The 15,057-nt window shown below is 40.2% G+C and overlaps 1 long non-coding RNA gene across 1 annotated transcript in view; it reads left to right on the forward strand.

Moving 5' to 3' along the window:
- The window catches only part of LOC118167729, a 70,011-nt gene that overhangs the window by 12,943 nt on the left and 42,011 nt on the right, over positions 1–15,057 (forward strand). The gene's annotated exons all lie outside the window — the stretch shown is intronic.

Raw genomic sequence — 15,057 nt, forward strand, 5'->3', positions numbered from 1 at the left:
TCTTTTCTCTTCTTTTCTCTTCTTTTCTCTTCTTTTCTCTTCTTTTCTTTTCTTTTCTTTTCTTTTCTTTTCTTTTCTTTTCTTTTCTTTTCTTTTCTTTTCTTTTCTTTTCTTTTCTTTTCTTTTCTTTTCTTTTCTTTTCTTTTCTTTTTTTCTTTTCTTTTTTCTTTTTTTATTTTTTATCTTTTTTTTTTCTCTCTCCTTTTCTTTCTTTAGCTTTTTATTTTTATTTTTTTTTCCTTTTTGGCCACCCCTTGTGTTTCCCCAGTTCCCGCAGAAGCAGGTAGATGTGACTGTCTAATTCTCCAGACGATAAACTGTAACCGGCAGCCGTGGAGGGAAGGAAAACGAGAGTGCTGGTCTCTTGCAAGTGGAAAGGTGTCCCCGGGATGCCCCATGCCAGCTGTCACCCAGCTTCCCTTTCTGGGGGCTATTAGGAGCCAGCTTGCTTGACATCACCAGAGCTCTTATGGAGCACGGCCCTCGACTCCTTCGGAAGGAGGAGGAAAAATATACAGGGGCCACACGAGGTTTCCTGGCCTGAGGTTCCCGCCCTGGCCAGGAAGGGCAGCGCAGACTCCCCGGGCTCCGCCACCCCTGGGGGCAGCTCTGCTCTGGGCTGCGCCGCTCGGCGGGACGGGTCGGGACGGGACGGGCGGTTTTGAGCCCCCAGCGCACCGGAGCCGGTCCCGGCCTTTGACCGCACCGCTGCTCCTCCTTCGCACGTCCTCTGGGAACCACAGGGCCGCTGCCCTGCCAAGCGGCGCCTAAACCCCATGGCTTTGGGAAGCCGGCGTCCTGAAAGCTGGAGCACCGCCGTCCACGCCGGCAGGCGTGAGCTCGGAACTGGAGAGAATCTTCCCAGCCCTCCTTTCTGCCATCCTCTTCCTCGTTGGCACACTCGTCAGAGGACGCTCCCGAGCCCTTCCGCGGGGAAGAGGCGCTGTGTCACCTCCATTCAGCTTGGTGGCACGGCCACCCTTCCTTCAAGGCACGCTTCGTCCCTCTACCGCTCTTGGCGGTTTTCGTTGCACGGTGTCCTTCGGAAAAACGGAAGCAGGGAAATGAAAAGTAATGTGATCAATTATTATTTTTATACCGTATTTATGGACGGGTTGAAGTAATAACTGTTATTTGCTTTGTCGAAGTGTGTATTTCACACTTTGTATATTTCCTTACAATTGGAGAACCGACGTAGGAAAAATAAGCACAAATAAATTAAAGTAACGAAAATACGATTCTAGCAAAAGGCGATCCTTCTCCTGTCTAATTTTCCCCGGTGCATTTCTTCCTCCTGACATTCATTCAAACCAACGAAATGACTAAATAGATTAGTCTCTAGCCCTCAGGACAAGCAAGAAGCAAAATAATCATTTGCTTATCTGGACCCTTCATAAAAAATATTTATATATTTTTTTTCAATTCGGGGATAAGGAACAATCCAAAAGCAGGGCAGCTGGCATTATGGAGACCCGGCGGGGCTCTCCAGGGTCCGGCCCCCATACCCCTGCTGTGCCCCACTCCTGCGGGCTCCCCTGTCCTCCCTTTCTGCCCGGGATTCTGGACTTCGCCTCTCTCCCAGGCTCAGGGCTCCGAGCTGCTCGAACCCCTCCTGCCCTCCCTTTGTCCCCTTTGAGCCCTGTTGACTTCTCTAATTTGTTAACAGCACTCCGGCCGTCCTCCTCCTCCAGCCCCCGGTGCACGGGCTGAATGGTGCCAGGGCCGGGGATATGCACGCCACGCTGGGATTTCGCAGCCGTGGTGATAGTGCTGTCATGTGCGTGTCACATAGAGCGTGTACATCAGGGTCACCTCGGCGATGGGGACAGGGAAGGGCGGGGGAGAGGAGAATTAAAAAAAAAGACACAGTTCTGCCGCGTGTGTCAAGGATCTCAAGCAGAATAGTGCTTGATACCAAGGTAACACCTGCTTATTGCCGGCTCTTGGTCTTCTCTGAATAGCTTCATTACTCACACTCCAGCAGTATTTTATCTCCAGCGACTGTGTGCCATAGGTTGGGTAACCAGTACTAGCAAAGGGGGGGAAAAAAAAAAAGGACCTTTGGCATGGCCAAGTCGGCCAGCACGCCCCGACACCCGGCAGCCGGCATCGCTCCGCCGCGGGGCCGGGGACTTCTGGAGGCCGGGAGCGGGGCCAGGAGCGCTGCGGGCAGCCCGAGCCCTGCAGCCCCCGCCGCGCTCCTCCTGCCCGCTGTGGCTGCACAACGGGTCCTGTGGAGCGGGGCCGGAGCATCAGGCAGGGCAGGGCAGGGCAGCCCATCAGTCCCTCCAGCTGAGATTGCTGTAAACACGTTGCATCGACCTCTGTGAAACATGCGGTCTCCAGTCTGTTTCCTCTTGTGGGGACAGCAATGTCTCTAGCTTTTCACTATCTACCTAGTTTTTGTTCTGTGCCCAATATTAGGTAGATTCAGAGCCTTTGACTTATTCCTCCCTGTTCGGCGGTCGGCCGAACCCAGACTCTGGCTGCCCCCCCAGAGAAGGTCCCACCAGCTCCAGGAGATAGCTGCTCTCAGTGTGCTTCAGGGCCATAGCCTTTGTGCCCTGGCTCTTGAGGACAGGGAGAAGGAATTAGGAAGCTCAGCACTCAGCTGGGCTCTCATCCGAGCCCCACAGATTCCTCCACATCCCTTTTGCAGCACTACTTGTGCTTGAGTGTCAGGCACCCTCAGGGAACCTGCTGGGTTCCCAGCTCTGTCTGTCAGTCCGTGTTCCTGTAGCCCACTGGAGCCAGCAGGGCTGAGTGAGGGCATCCTCTGCTCTCTCAGGAAAGGCAGGCCAGTGGAAACACAGTAACTGGAGGTAAGCATGTTGACAGTCCTGGAAGAAGAGAGAGAATAAAGAGGGAAGATGCTTTTCCTGAGACCCCAGTTCTGGGGCTAATTTGGTATGGGGTGCTTGGAAAAGCTCCAGCAATGCTATACTTGGCATTTAGATAAAGTGCTTCCAATTTGTGAGCCAGTTAATTCTCCTGGTAGCTGTCTGAGATTATAGCCCTATCTTTCAGACAAAGTAAGGCAGACAAGTTAAACCTCTATAAAGTTTATAACCACAAATTACTTCATTTTTTTTTTTTTTTTTTTTTTTTTTTCTCAAGTGAACTATTTTAGTTGAGGTAGACAGATTACTTTGTATAATAATAAACCATCTGAAAGCTACCGGGAAGTTTCCAACACATAAAAAATGGCAATCATATTTAAACTCTGGGAAAGATAATTGTCTGCCCTTGCTGTATGTTTTGCATTTTTGAAGTATATCTTTTAAGGCATAATATACATTTTGAAATCCCATATATGCATCTTTACAATAGTAATGGCTTTCCACAAGCTCTGTGGGAGGTGACATTTCAGCAAGATACTTCCCCTTGACTTTGTTTATTCCAGCAGTTTAAATTCTACCTCTGGTGATAGCTGTTAACTTGGCAATGTGAAAAGTGCTACATGATGTGTACTGTGCTCAGTCAGCTCATCAGAAGCTTACCAATTATGACTGTGGAGCCCATTCTTCCTGCCACAGCATGCCACCCACCATGCATGCCTGGGACAGCCGATCTTCACATGTGCATAAAATCCGAAAGTATGCACACATTTACCCAGAGCCTGAACAAAGCAGGCACAATAAGTCTGGTGCTTCCTAGGAGCCTTTTTGTTTCTTGCACAGCTCATACATAGGCAGTTGTAGGTCACCTCCTGCTCCCTGCCTGTCTCAGAAATGTCAAAAAGGGGAGGTCTCGCAACCCCAGACTGCAAGGGGATGAGCTTTGTACCTATCAGGCAATCAGGATGCCTGTGTTGTGGGCAGGGGACCACACTGCTAGGATGGCCATGAAATAAGATGCTGTTGCTGTCAGAATTACACATCTCATCTGTGGCTTGGTCCTCATCCATGCCTGGAAATAGACTGTGGACTCAAATAACAGAAATATGCTGGAAGGGCTCATGAGCTGGGCACCTCCACATTATGAAATGAAGAACTTTGTTAACAAAAGCCTTTGTAAGTCTACTTCCCCTGGATGAAATCTGATCTCTGTTTAAGGTCTCCTAATGACATCAGCAAGGCAAGACTTAATTGTAGACAGATGCTATTTGTCAAGCATGAAGTGAGTATTCAAGATTCAAAAATAATGTTACCTTTGAGCGTTAATTTTGTTTGGAATATCCCACTGAACTTGCAAAATCCAGATTGCACTTTTTGTTAAACTGTGATTTGCATTTATCCAAATACATTATTTTTCTTTATTTTGAAGCAACTATTTACAAAGCATTTTAGTGCCAGACTCTGTCACCTTTGACTGTAGTCTCTTTTGCGTCAGCTAAAATAGAAGTAACTCTGTTCAAGTAAGCAGAGTAACACTAGTGAAAAACCAGAATAAATAATCAGAGAATCAAGCCCTTTGAATAGCAAATGACTCCATAAATAGTCCCATTGATTTCAGTGGTATTTCATGGCATAAGTAGCTACATTAATGGAAACAGCATACTAGACCCTTAGCGCATGGACAGAGGAAAAAAAGCAGCTTATAATTATTTTGAGAAAAAAAAAATATTCCATAGTGTATTATTCAATTGATGTGTTACTAGTTTATTGTATGACTTACCAAGGACAAAATCAAGTGAGTTGACTACAGCAATGACTTCTCTGTTAGCTGCTATGGCGATTCAAGATACCTGTGGCAAGAAAGCTGTGTCCCATATTTAAAACACAGAAAGCAAATAAAATCACTCCAATGGAATGCTTTACATTACCCTTAAACAAATGATTCTTTCAGCAAGAAAGAACTGAATTTTAGTGAATGGAGTCACCCCTTTTTTGCAGTTTTATGGGCAGTATTGAAATATGAGAATGTCATAGTATGGTTTCCTTTGGCTCTGTTGCTCTGGAGGACTTGGAGAAATTCTGTTGCTTGGTTTTCCTTGAAATCTACTTGAAAAACAAAGTAAGGTCCAAGTATGCTTTCTTAATTATGTTTCTTTGGCTAAACACATTTCAAAAAAATAGTGTTCCCTGGAGGAGTTTTGTGGCATCTTTATATGAGAACTGCATCTGGATCCAGAGAGTAGTGAAACACCTACCTAGCTTTGAAGCTTCTGGAGTCAAGAAGACTGTTGCTGGGATCTATTTTTTTTTTTTTTTTTTTTTTTCCTGTAGACCCTGTTCTGAGTGTGACTTTGGATGGTTTGAATTCACTTAGGGAGCTGGAATAGGATGTATAAGAGCAGAGGAAGAAAGTGTGATGATCAGGGGATCATCACAGCCTGACTAGCCATGGCATCAGGTCCCCACACCTTCCTGCCAGTACTGCATTTGCTGTCAGCATGCTTAGGGGTGCAGGTGATATATTTCAAGTATTCAATAGAGAATGGTGCACCCACGTACACTGTACTCCTGAAAACTTTTGTAATTACAGTAATTCTGATGAAACCACATCAGCTCTGTCCTTGCCTTCATCTCATCACTTTTCTTTGTATTCTCTTCTTGTCGTATCACATAGTAACTATAAAAAATGCTTTGTCCATAACACAAACTCTCTGTTCTGAATGCTGCTCTGCTATCAGCAGGAACAGTATTTCAAATAAGCTGCTGGGCATTTGCCTCTATGAATAGCTGCTTCTTTGCTCATGCTAGACTGTAAAAAGCTCATATGTATCTTTTGAGTGCACATTTTTCATTAAGAACCTCCAGTTCACAAAAGGAAGGGGTCATGAAAGGAGGAAAAAAGAAATTTTTTGCTTTCTCACAAACAGTTCTCTGCTGTGTTTCCTGTTATGGCCAAGCTATAGCTATTTTCTGTTGCGTGTGGAACATTCATATTCCCAGGAAGTTTTTAAAGGAAGGACTTTGAATAAAGTCATACGGTGCTGATTTTTCAATACTAGCTGAAAGTAGTCTGCTATTTTTCTCTTTCCATGTAACAGTGAAATGACACAAAATGGATAAAATGTCTCTTCTCTATCAGGTGAGAAGAAGGCTATGTACCAACCCTCCACCTATGCTGCCCACACTGTTATCCCACAGCTGAGGGGGAGGAAGGTCAGCCTGGATCTCCAGATCAGGGGGAAAGACACTGTCTGTTCATAATGTACATTACAACAATGGTTGGAGGAGAATAGTCTTCTGCAATTGACTTTCCTGTTTGGATTAGTAATAAGGTCTTGCTGGTATAGGCTTCTACAGAATTATTGCCCTTGAAACAGAAAACAAAGGAAGGTATTTGTTAAAAAATACAACAGTGAAAGACTCCTGAGAATGGATTTCTCACAACCTCACCACAGACCTGAGGGATACTTGGTGGTTGTTGCAGTTCTGTCGCTGTGGAGGTCTTTACAAGGAGGAACACTGATATTAAAAAATAAGTAAGATTTTAGCTTACTAATCAAATGTTTCCCAAGCTCCAGAAAACATAAAAGAAGATTCAAATTATGCTGTTTTCTGAAAATCAATTGTTTTTAAGCAATCTTGTAACATTGAGCAGGGAGAGGGATGAAGTTTGGTTTATGATTTTCTGGTGTTTGGATAAGTTCTCCCATACTTATCAAAATTATTATAATTATTATAATTATTTTGAAAAGATTTTCTCACAATCCTTGCTTGACTGAGAGATTGTATTATGTCTTACTATATTACCCAAATCAACATGCAGTATAAACTCTGTGAGGCTTTAGTTTTCTGAACTGAAACAAGTTTTCCCTTTCCCTTTCCCTTTCCCTTTCCCTTTCCCTTTCCCTTTCCCTTTCCCTTTCCCTTTCCCTTTCCCTTTCCCTTTCCCTTTCCCTTTCCCTTTCCTTTTCCCTTTCCTTTTCCCTTTCCCTTTCCTTTTCCCTTTCCCTTCTTTATGCTTTCTGCTTTTTGCCTTTTTTTCCCATTTTCTTTCAAACCAATCGACCAACCAATGACCTAGACAACTTTTTTCTTTAGCTCTTCTCTGAGATAAATTTGCTATCCAAGATAGTACCAGCCAGATAGCCCAGCAGTCCAGTATTCTCTAATTACTCACAAAGCTCCCCCTGCAATATCAATGTAACTTGATCTTACTGCATCAGTAACATAGTATCCGGTTTTACGAGTTTTTTTTTTTTTTTTTTTTTTTTTTTTACTAGTGGTGGCATGAGAAGGAGTGAAAATTGACAGCAAGTTGACAGAATACTACTGGGACCATTCTGGGGTCCATCACACAGTCATTTTATCCCTATACCTCTAGAAAACTAATAAATTTGACATCAGATTAGCTGTTACAAGGAGGTGATTTAAGGTAATTTAAAAAATTTGTTGTGAATGAGGTTTCCCTCTTCAGCCACTGGAATTATCCTTATGTATACATAAGAGGAGACATGAAAACAGGTGGGTGAAAATAAAATCACATGAGAAGTAGAAAATATATATATATATATATTTGTGTCCATGCCTTGTGCTGAGTGCAGTGGGGTGCTGTGACTGCTCAGATGTTATCACACTAACTGCAATATCATGTAGCTGTGTATCTCCTTCAAGCTCCTCTGCAAAATTCTGTAGTGTGATCCCTTAGCTGTCTGTGTTCAATCTATACAATCTAAAATGAAGATGCATTTTCTTTTAGATAGTAAGCTTATTTTCTATTCCTTTTGGTGTTCAAAAGTCATTGTAACAAGGAGTCATTTTATCATCATAGTTCCTTGTTTGTGTTTTGGCTTCTGTTTTCTTAACAGAAATAACAATACAAATTGCTTTGTGATGAGCAGAGCTAATGAAGTGATCTCCTGAGGATTTATATTTGATATTCTTACATCCCTTTCTTAGCCCCATTGTCACAGCCTTGTCCATTTATGCTGAGCTTGAGCTTTATGCCCCACTCCATTAGACTTCTCTTCCCAGTCCCCTCATCAGTCTTTCATGTCTGCAGATATCAGCTAGGCATAAGACATGATATACTTAGTAGCTGAGAGCTACATTTGCACCGAAGTGATGGAAGAATAACTGCTGACTGGATAGCAAGAGATCAATGAAAAAAGATCAGCCACAACTGATGCTCTATTATGAGCAGGACATTAACATGGGTCTGTGTCCTCCAGCCAGGTGCCATATCTGATGAAAGTTGTAAGATTTCTCTTTAAGGTGTTGAGCTCCTTCTAATCTTTGTCTGAAATTGGCCAACAGTTTTGGAAATTATGAGGAGCGAGGGGACTGAAAGGAAAAGAATCAGATGAATCAATAGTGAAAAATCTATAATTTTCAAATGCATGTAAAATCCCAAACAATTTGTCTCTCAGAAATAAAATAGATTTTAATTGAAAATGAATAGAATTCGTATTCCTAATTCTTACATGTACATTGAAAATTCTAAGAACATCTTTTGACAGAGTTGGAGTGAGAGAAAAACTCATCTTGTAAAGACATGATAACAAAATATGTTAGCTATGAGTCCATCCTAGCTGGGAAAAGAACATTTGAATCATGGCACTGACACTGAAATGCTTTCTTTATTTTAAATTTGTGTCTGGCTCAGAAATTTGCACGCTTGCTGCGTGATTTTGACTATCTGCTAGCGCATTCAAGCTGTATCATAAATTGCAGTATTGAAAACATATGTCACAGGGGAAAGAAATCTGTAATAATACCAGCTGCCATTATATGATAATGAATTTCAGTCACTACTAACCTGGATAAGTGTTTTTCATAGGGAAACAAGTGGCAATTTTACAAAAGAAAATTTTGTGCAAAACTTTCAAGTTTTTTAAGCCAGCCCTAGAAGAAATAATATGCTTTGATCAATGGGAAAAATCAGCTGGGAATAATTTTGAAGCTGAATACATCTACTTTGAATAAACAAGGAGTAAAAGTAACATGGTAACAGTTTTCACATATGTAGGTGGGTGATCCTTTTAAGGCAGCAGTTTTAGGGTACATATTCATAAGAAAGAAGAAATAAAATATAGGCAAATTTAAACTGAGTGTTTAAAACATTTCTGATGGCTAGAATATAATGGCTAGACAGCAAAGTCATTTGAAAAACAACAGTAGAGGTTTTATTATCTAGGAAATCCAATAAAAGTTTGTCTGAATTATCAAAGATACATAAGAAATATGTGTACCAAAGTAATATAGCTTTGGAGTGAGATACTTTTGATGATAGTATTAGTAATTCACAGTTTTAATTCCTGTGATTCTCTGACTGAATCTTATGATGAGGTAGCTTTCCTCTTTTGGAGCTAGCTAGCAGATAAAATAACTGCGTATTGTGGCAAACAGGCAGTCCAGTTACTGTTTGCATTTCATGGCCAATGAATATTTTGTTATTAGGAAAAATGTCTGTATGTTTCTTTCAAATTCTCTATTTAAAGTAGGTTGTATTGTAGCTGGTGACTATTGTGCCCTGAAGTGGTGTGATTATCTCTAAGGGAAATCTGCAAGAACACAACTACTTCAGGATTTTTTTTTTTTTTTTTTTTTTTTTTTTTTTTTTTTGTCAGGGACAAAGTCTATACCCACCCCTGTATATGTACAGAAATCTCCCTTAATGTAGAATTGTAATTACAGGTCATATTTTAGGATAACTGGAAATAAATTATTTCTCTTTAGAAGGACATAGGGTCAGTTGCACGACGTAGGAGCAAACACAGAAAAACCACCACCATCACCAACAAAAAAACAACTGCAGGTTTCTAAACATGCAATATATTAAATAAATCCACATGACTAAACTCGCTTGATTCAGTGATGTTTTCAAGATGCATGAACTGAAGAAGAATGTCAGTTCATAATAGGAAGAACAAGACTTTTGAATCAGAAGTATTTTAACTCAGTAAGGTTATGTGAGTAAGCTTGCAAAGTCGTAACTGACTTTTCAAAGCAAAAATAATGTATTTGCACTGTCAGAGATTTCACTGGAAAATAGGCTCATGTAAACAGGTAGGATGCAAATGTAACTTTCAGCTAGGATTACGTAGGTTGCTTGGCACAGTGTCACATAACTAGTTGCAGAGAATATCTTCTGGATTCATTGATGTCATCTGGACTTCTGTCACCGCTTTTAATGGGGACAAGATCTCAAGGATGTTTTTTACAAACTTTCCAAAATTCACAGACAAGATATTTTTGATTGAGTTTTGGCCTCAGGTATTTGCAGGAATAAGCAAGCTGATAGGCTTGATCAAGCACAGCCTTCCTTCTCTGTTGCACATGTGGCCCTGACAGGCCAGTACAGGATTTAAAATGTCCTACCATAGGGCTTCTTGGTCTTGAAGGACCCAGCTGAGCTGATATATGGAGCAGGTAAAATCTTTTCCTTTCAGGTGCACTAGGCTGCTTTGTCAAGAGGCTTGGGAGATCCAGGCACAGCCAGGGCTTCCTGCATAGTGCCTGGTACAAGAGGAAAGACATTTTCCTGAGACAAAGCTCAAGCTCTTTTCTGACAGATCCACGCCAATCAGTCATAGCACAGACACCCTGCCATTAGTAAAAATAGTGCACAACAATATTCAACTAACATATAGTTCTTTCAGAAATGTGTTTACTTGGCATCATTTAGAGCAGCCCTAAGGCACCTTTAACCTCTTCTGAGACACAGGATTGTACAGGTCTGTTCTGCTGAACTGATCTATGGCACCATTCCATAGATTCTCTGTATGCAGTGCAGAGAGCTGTTTCTTATTGAATAGTTTGTTTTTCCAGCACAAATAAGAGTCAATCAACATTTTCAAATAACACACAAAAGTACCAGTTTTATTAGAATTTGTCTCTCTAACACTTGTGTGATGGTCCAAGAAAATCATCCCAAGATAACAGCAGGAATAATTGACCAAAGAATAGCAGTTTCTTTAATCAAGGGAACATGATGATTAAATCAAAAGCTTTAGATCTGTGGATATCATCAATGGTCTTTTGTCTATTAATAAAAGTATGTCATCAGTGAATTTTAAAAAGGCAGTTGCTAGAGGGTGAAAAGTCTACATCTAGATGGAGAAAGGTCAAAGCAGTATTATTTGCAGTTAAATCCATTAACTGTATTGTGGACAGTTTTTCAAGTGATTTGGATTAAAATATATTACCAAAGTACAGAATTACTTACAAAGAAAGATGCTCCGATCCTACAATTTCTCAACAAGTATGTTTCCCTTGGACTCTTTATTGTTCTAGGGGAGTGATTCAAGCTCTAATATTTTAATTAAAAAATAAAAATAAAAAAGAAAAAAGAAGAACAACGATTTGCTTTAGAAACATTGGCAGAAATATCTCACTTCACTGAAGCTTGAGGGATATCAGAGCTTCCTGTTCCTGTGCTGTAGCCATATGGAAAACGAACATATTTCTGCAGATTTATGCATAACAAATCTCTTTTGGACAAGAAGACACACAAGCTTGTAGGGAATTTATTAACTCAGGAACAGTAGCCAGTGTATGAATCCAAAAGGAAACATACACTTATTGCTAGCATGGTCTGCTAGAGGGTACAGCTTTCAGAATGCAAGGTATATCTTTGCACCAAACACCATGGTGCAATGCAGATATATTTAATTTATATTCATTTATTAAAAGGTGTAGTAAAAGACTATTTGTATGTACAAAGGACATGAGAAATTTTTGCTATTTTCTATGAAAATATTTAGTGGTCCTACCTCTTAGATCCTTCCCTTTCTTTCCACTTGTCCTTCACAGCATCCTTCTGGACAAATTACCCTACTGTGAGATGAACAGGTTCATGCTATGCTAGGTGATGAACTGGCTTGATGGTAGAGCTCAAAGGGTTATAGTGAATGAGGCTGCATCTGGCTGGTGGTCTGTCAATAGCAGTGTTCCTCTGGGTTCGGTTCTTGGGGCAATTCTCTTTAAAGTTTTCATAAGTTATCTGAATGCAGGACTGGAATGCCTTCCTCAGCGAGTGTGCTGATGACACTACACTGGGAGTTGTGGCTGATTCCCTGGAGGGATGAGACGCCTTGCAGAGGCATCTAGGTAGATTGGAGCACTGGGCATTCAGCAATAGCTTGAAATTCAACAAGGGTTATGCACTTGGAATGGTGTAATGTTGATCACAGGTACAGACTAGGAGAGGAGCTGGCTCAGCAGAAAGGGATCTGGGGGTGCTAGTCAATGGTAGACTCAATAGGTAGCCAGCAGTGTGTCCTGGCAGCCAAGAGGGCAAACTACATTTTGGAGTGCATTAAACACAGCATAAATATCTGGGTGAAAGAGGTGATTCTCTCACTTCGTTTAGCGTTAGTATGGCCACACTTGAATATTTTGTGCAGTTCTGGTCTCCACAATATAAAAAGGATGTTAAATTACTTGAAAGCATCCAGAGGAGGGCAACAAATCTGATAAAAGGGCTGGAAGAACATGTTCTCAAAGGAGAGGCTGAGGACACCTAGGTTGTCTAGTCTGGAGAAAAGGAAGCTAAGAGGTGACCTCATTGCTCCCTACAGCTTCTTGAGTAGGGAAAGTGGAAAGGAAGTGCCAGTCTCCTCTCCCCTCCCCTCCCCTCCCCTCCCTTCCCTGTAGATAGATTTGATCTATCAACAAGTGTTTTTGAGTTATTAGACACAAATAGGTAGTAATGGAGAGGTCAGGTGAGAAAACTTATGATGTAAACAAAGCACAAATATGTTTATTAAAGTATTATGAATATTTAAAACATCTATCGAATTAATTGGCTATAACTGTGAAATCTTTGCACTTGCTTTGTTTACTAGTCCTTAAGATTCATTTTCCAGCAATTTCATTTTTTTTTTTTTTTATCCTTCAATAATTTTAGTCTTTCTGTACTAGAATCTGTCATTTTCATTTTTTAAGTGCTCATATACTATCAAACTTTTTTCCTATCCTGAACTCTTTTGGTGTATCTATTTCTCTACCTTTTATAGAACCATTTCCTCTAATATCAACAGCTTTTCTGTTCTTCTTTCTGACTGCAGCTCATTTGTTGAAATTTCCAGTATATCTTCTAGAATATACTGATAATTTTAACTTTTTTAATGTGAAGGGATCCTAGCTTATCACAAATTGCCATAAATTCAAAAGTACAATGTGCTGTAGGCAAGTTGAAACTATCCAATATGTACTCTTCTTCCATTTTTCCGATCATCTCTATTTAGTTCTGTTAGCACTTTCTCAGAACAGAAAGTAGTCCGTTTAGAAATGATTGGATCATCTGTTTTGCCCTCAATGAAGTGACATTCATTCACCCATTAATAGTCCCTTTTTCCCAACCAGATATCACCAAAAAATAATTTTTCTACAAAAAAAAAAAAAACAACAAAAAAAACCAACAAACCAACACCTCCCAAAAGGATAATGGGAAATAAACTGTTGTAATTAAATATTTTATTATGCAGAATGGTATGATTTTTTTTTTTTTTTATTAACATCAGAACTTAGAAAAAAAAGAAAAGCAAGAAAAGGATGAATACTAAAAAAAAATGTCAGGTAAGTAAATTACTACAGCCATTTCCTTGGGAAAACATGTACTTTCTCAGGTTATATCGCCACATGAGTCTAATATAGACCAATAACTTCTACATAGTTACAATTGCAATCAGTCTTCTATTTTAAGGCATACTTTTACTCTCTTTATTCATTTAAGAGATGATTTTTATTCTTTCATAACAGTAAATTTAGCCCTCCAGAAAAAGTAGAACCACCTCATCCTAGCTTTTTGGAAGCAAATTGAATAAATCTTTTTTTTTTTTTTTATTTGAAAAAAAAAGTTAAAAGCAACTTCTCTGAGAATGTCAAGGGGTAAAGTGTCTAGGAGTTTCTAATTTTGGTAAAATAAGAGTTATATCTGAAGTCTGTTGAAGTGTGATTTGGATAAGGATCATCCCTTCAGTTCTCACTAATGGTTCTCTGAGAGGAAAGCAACAAACACCCTGTCGGATGCTATTTCTCTGTTCTGTCCCAGGTCATGGTCCAGGTGAGGCTTTTCATAGTATTGTTAAATATAATGTAGTTGTTTAGTATATCAAAGTGAAATACTTAGTTTGTTATTGAGCAATGCTGAGTTTTGTAACACCATCTCTTATTTAAAGCAGGGTTAGTATCTTTGTGCCCTAGATAGTAGCAGGGTCAGTGCCTTTGTGCCCGTCTTTAGAATAGTAAAAGTGGTCCAGTCCAGTGTGATACTCCTGCCCTCTTGTCCTTTCGTCAAGGGAAAGAACTCTTTGTATTGCAATGTATTGTTTCAGTGACCATAAACATTAAGTTCACTGTAATTGAGCAGTAATCTAAGTTCACTGTACAATGATGTTGGGGAACTAAACTGCAAGAAGATGGATGTTGTAATTTGATTTGAAGGTGATGAACATGGGATCATTACTGAGAATCCGTCATTGAGGTTGGTGTTGGAAAAGATCTGTCCCCTGTACACAAGATTATAAATAACTAAATAAATAGATAATAGTAGTAAGAAAAAAGGTCTCAGACAGGGACATTTTACCAGAATGATTTCACTAGCTTTTAGGCACACAGAATATTCTGAGTACAATGAAGACATGGAACCTACAACAGGAAGTACGTTTCAGTTTGTTAAGCATGAAGATTCTGTCTTTGACCAGCTAGACTGGTGAGATCATGCAATGAATGAGAAGGAAGAGTTGGGTAGCTCAGAAGATATTATGGTGATTCATAATACACAAAGTGAGTTAAGACCATGGACTCTCCCCTGCAGCACTACATAAATGTTGAAAATGAGAGCACTACAGTTGGGAATGTATACTGCTGTTCATATGGACTCAGAACAAACCATTCTATGCCTGTAGGGTAAGTCAGATGGTGTGTTTACGATGGATCCAATGCATCCATTATAGATCCATTGAACAGGCAAGTCAATCTGTCATTGAAAAAAAGTGTTCAGCTTCCTCTAAAAAATGAAAATAAAAAGTCATGTTCCACATGCTTTTCACACAAGAAGAAGGAGCTGAATGTGGGAAATCCTCCATTATACAGGATGTTGAGAAAATCTAGTGCTGGCAGATAGGTTCTTGGAGACAGGAGACTGGGCTATTGTCTGAGGATGACATTTTTTCCAAATTATTTAATGGAACATTTGCTTTTCTCTGAGGCTTTCTGT

This window comes from Oxyura jamaicensis, chromosome 5 (genome assembly GCF_011077185.1).
Source record: "Oxyura jamaicensis isolate SHBP4307 breed ruddy duck chromosome 5, BPBGC_Ojam_1.0, whole genome shotgun sequence".
Classification (NCBI taxonomy): Eukaryota; Metazoa; Chordata; class Aves; order Anseriformes; family Anatidae; genus Oxyura; species Oxyura jamaicensis.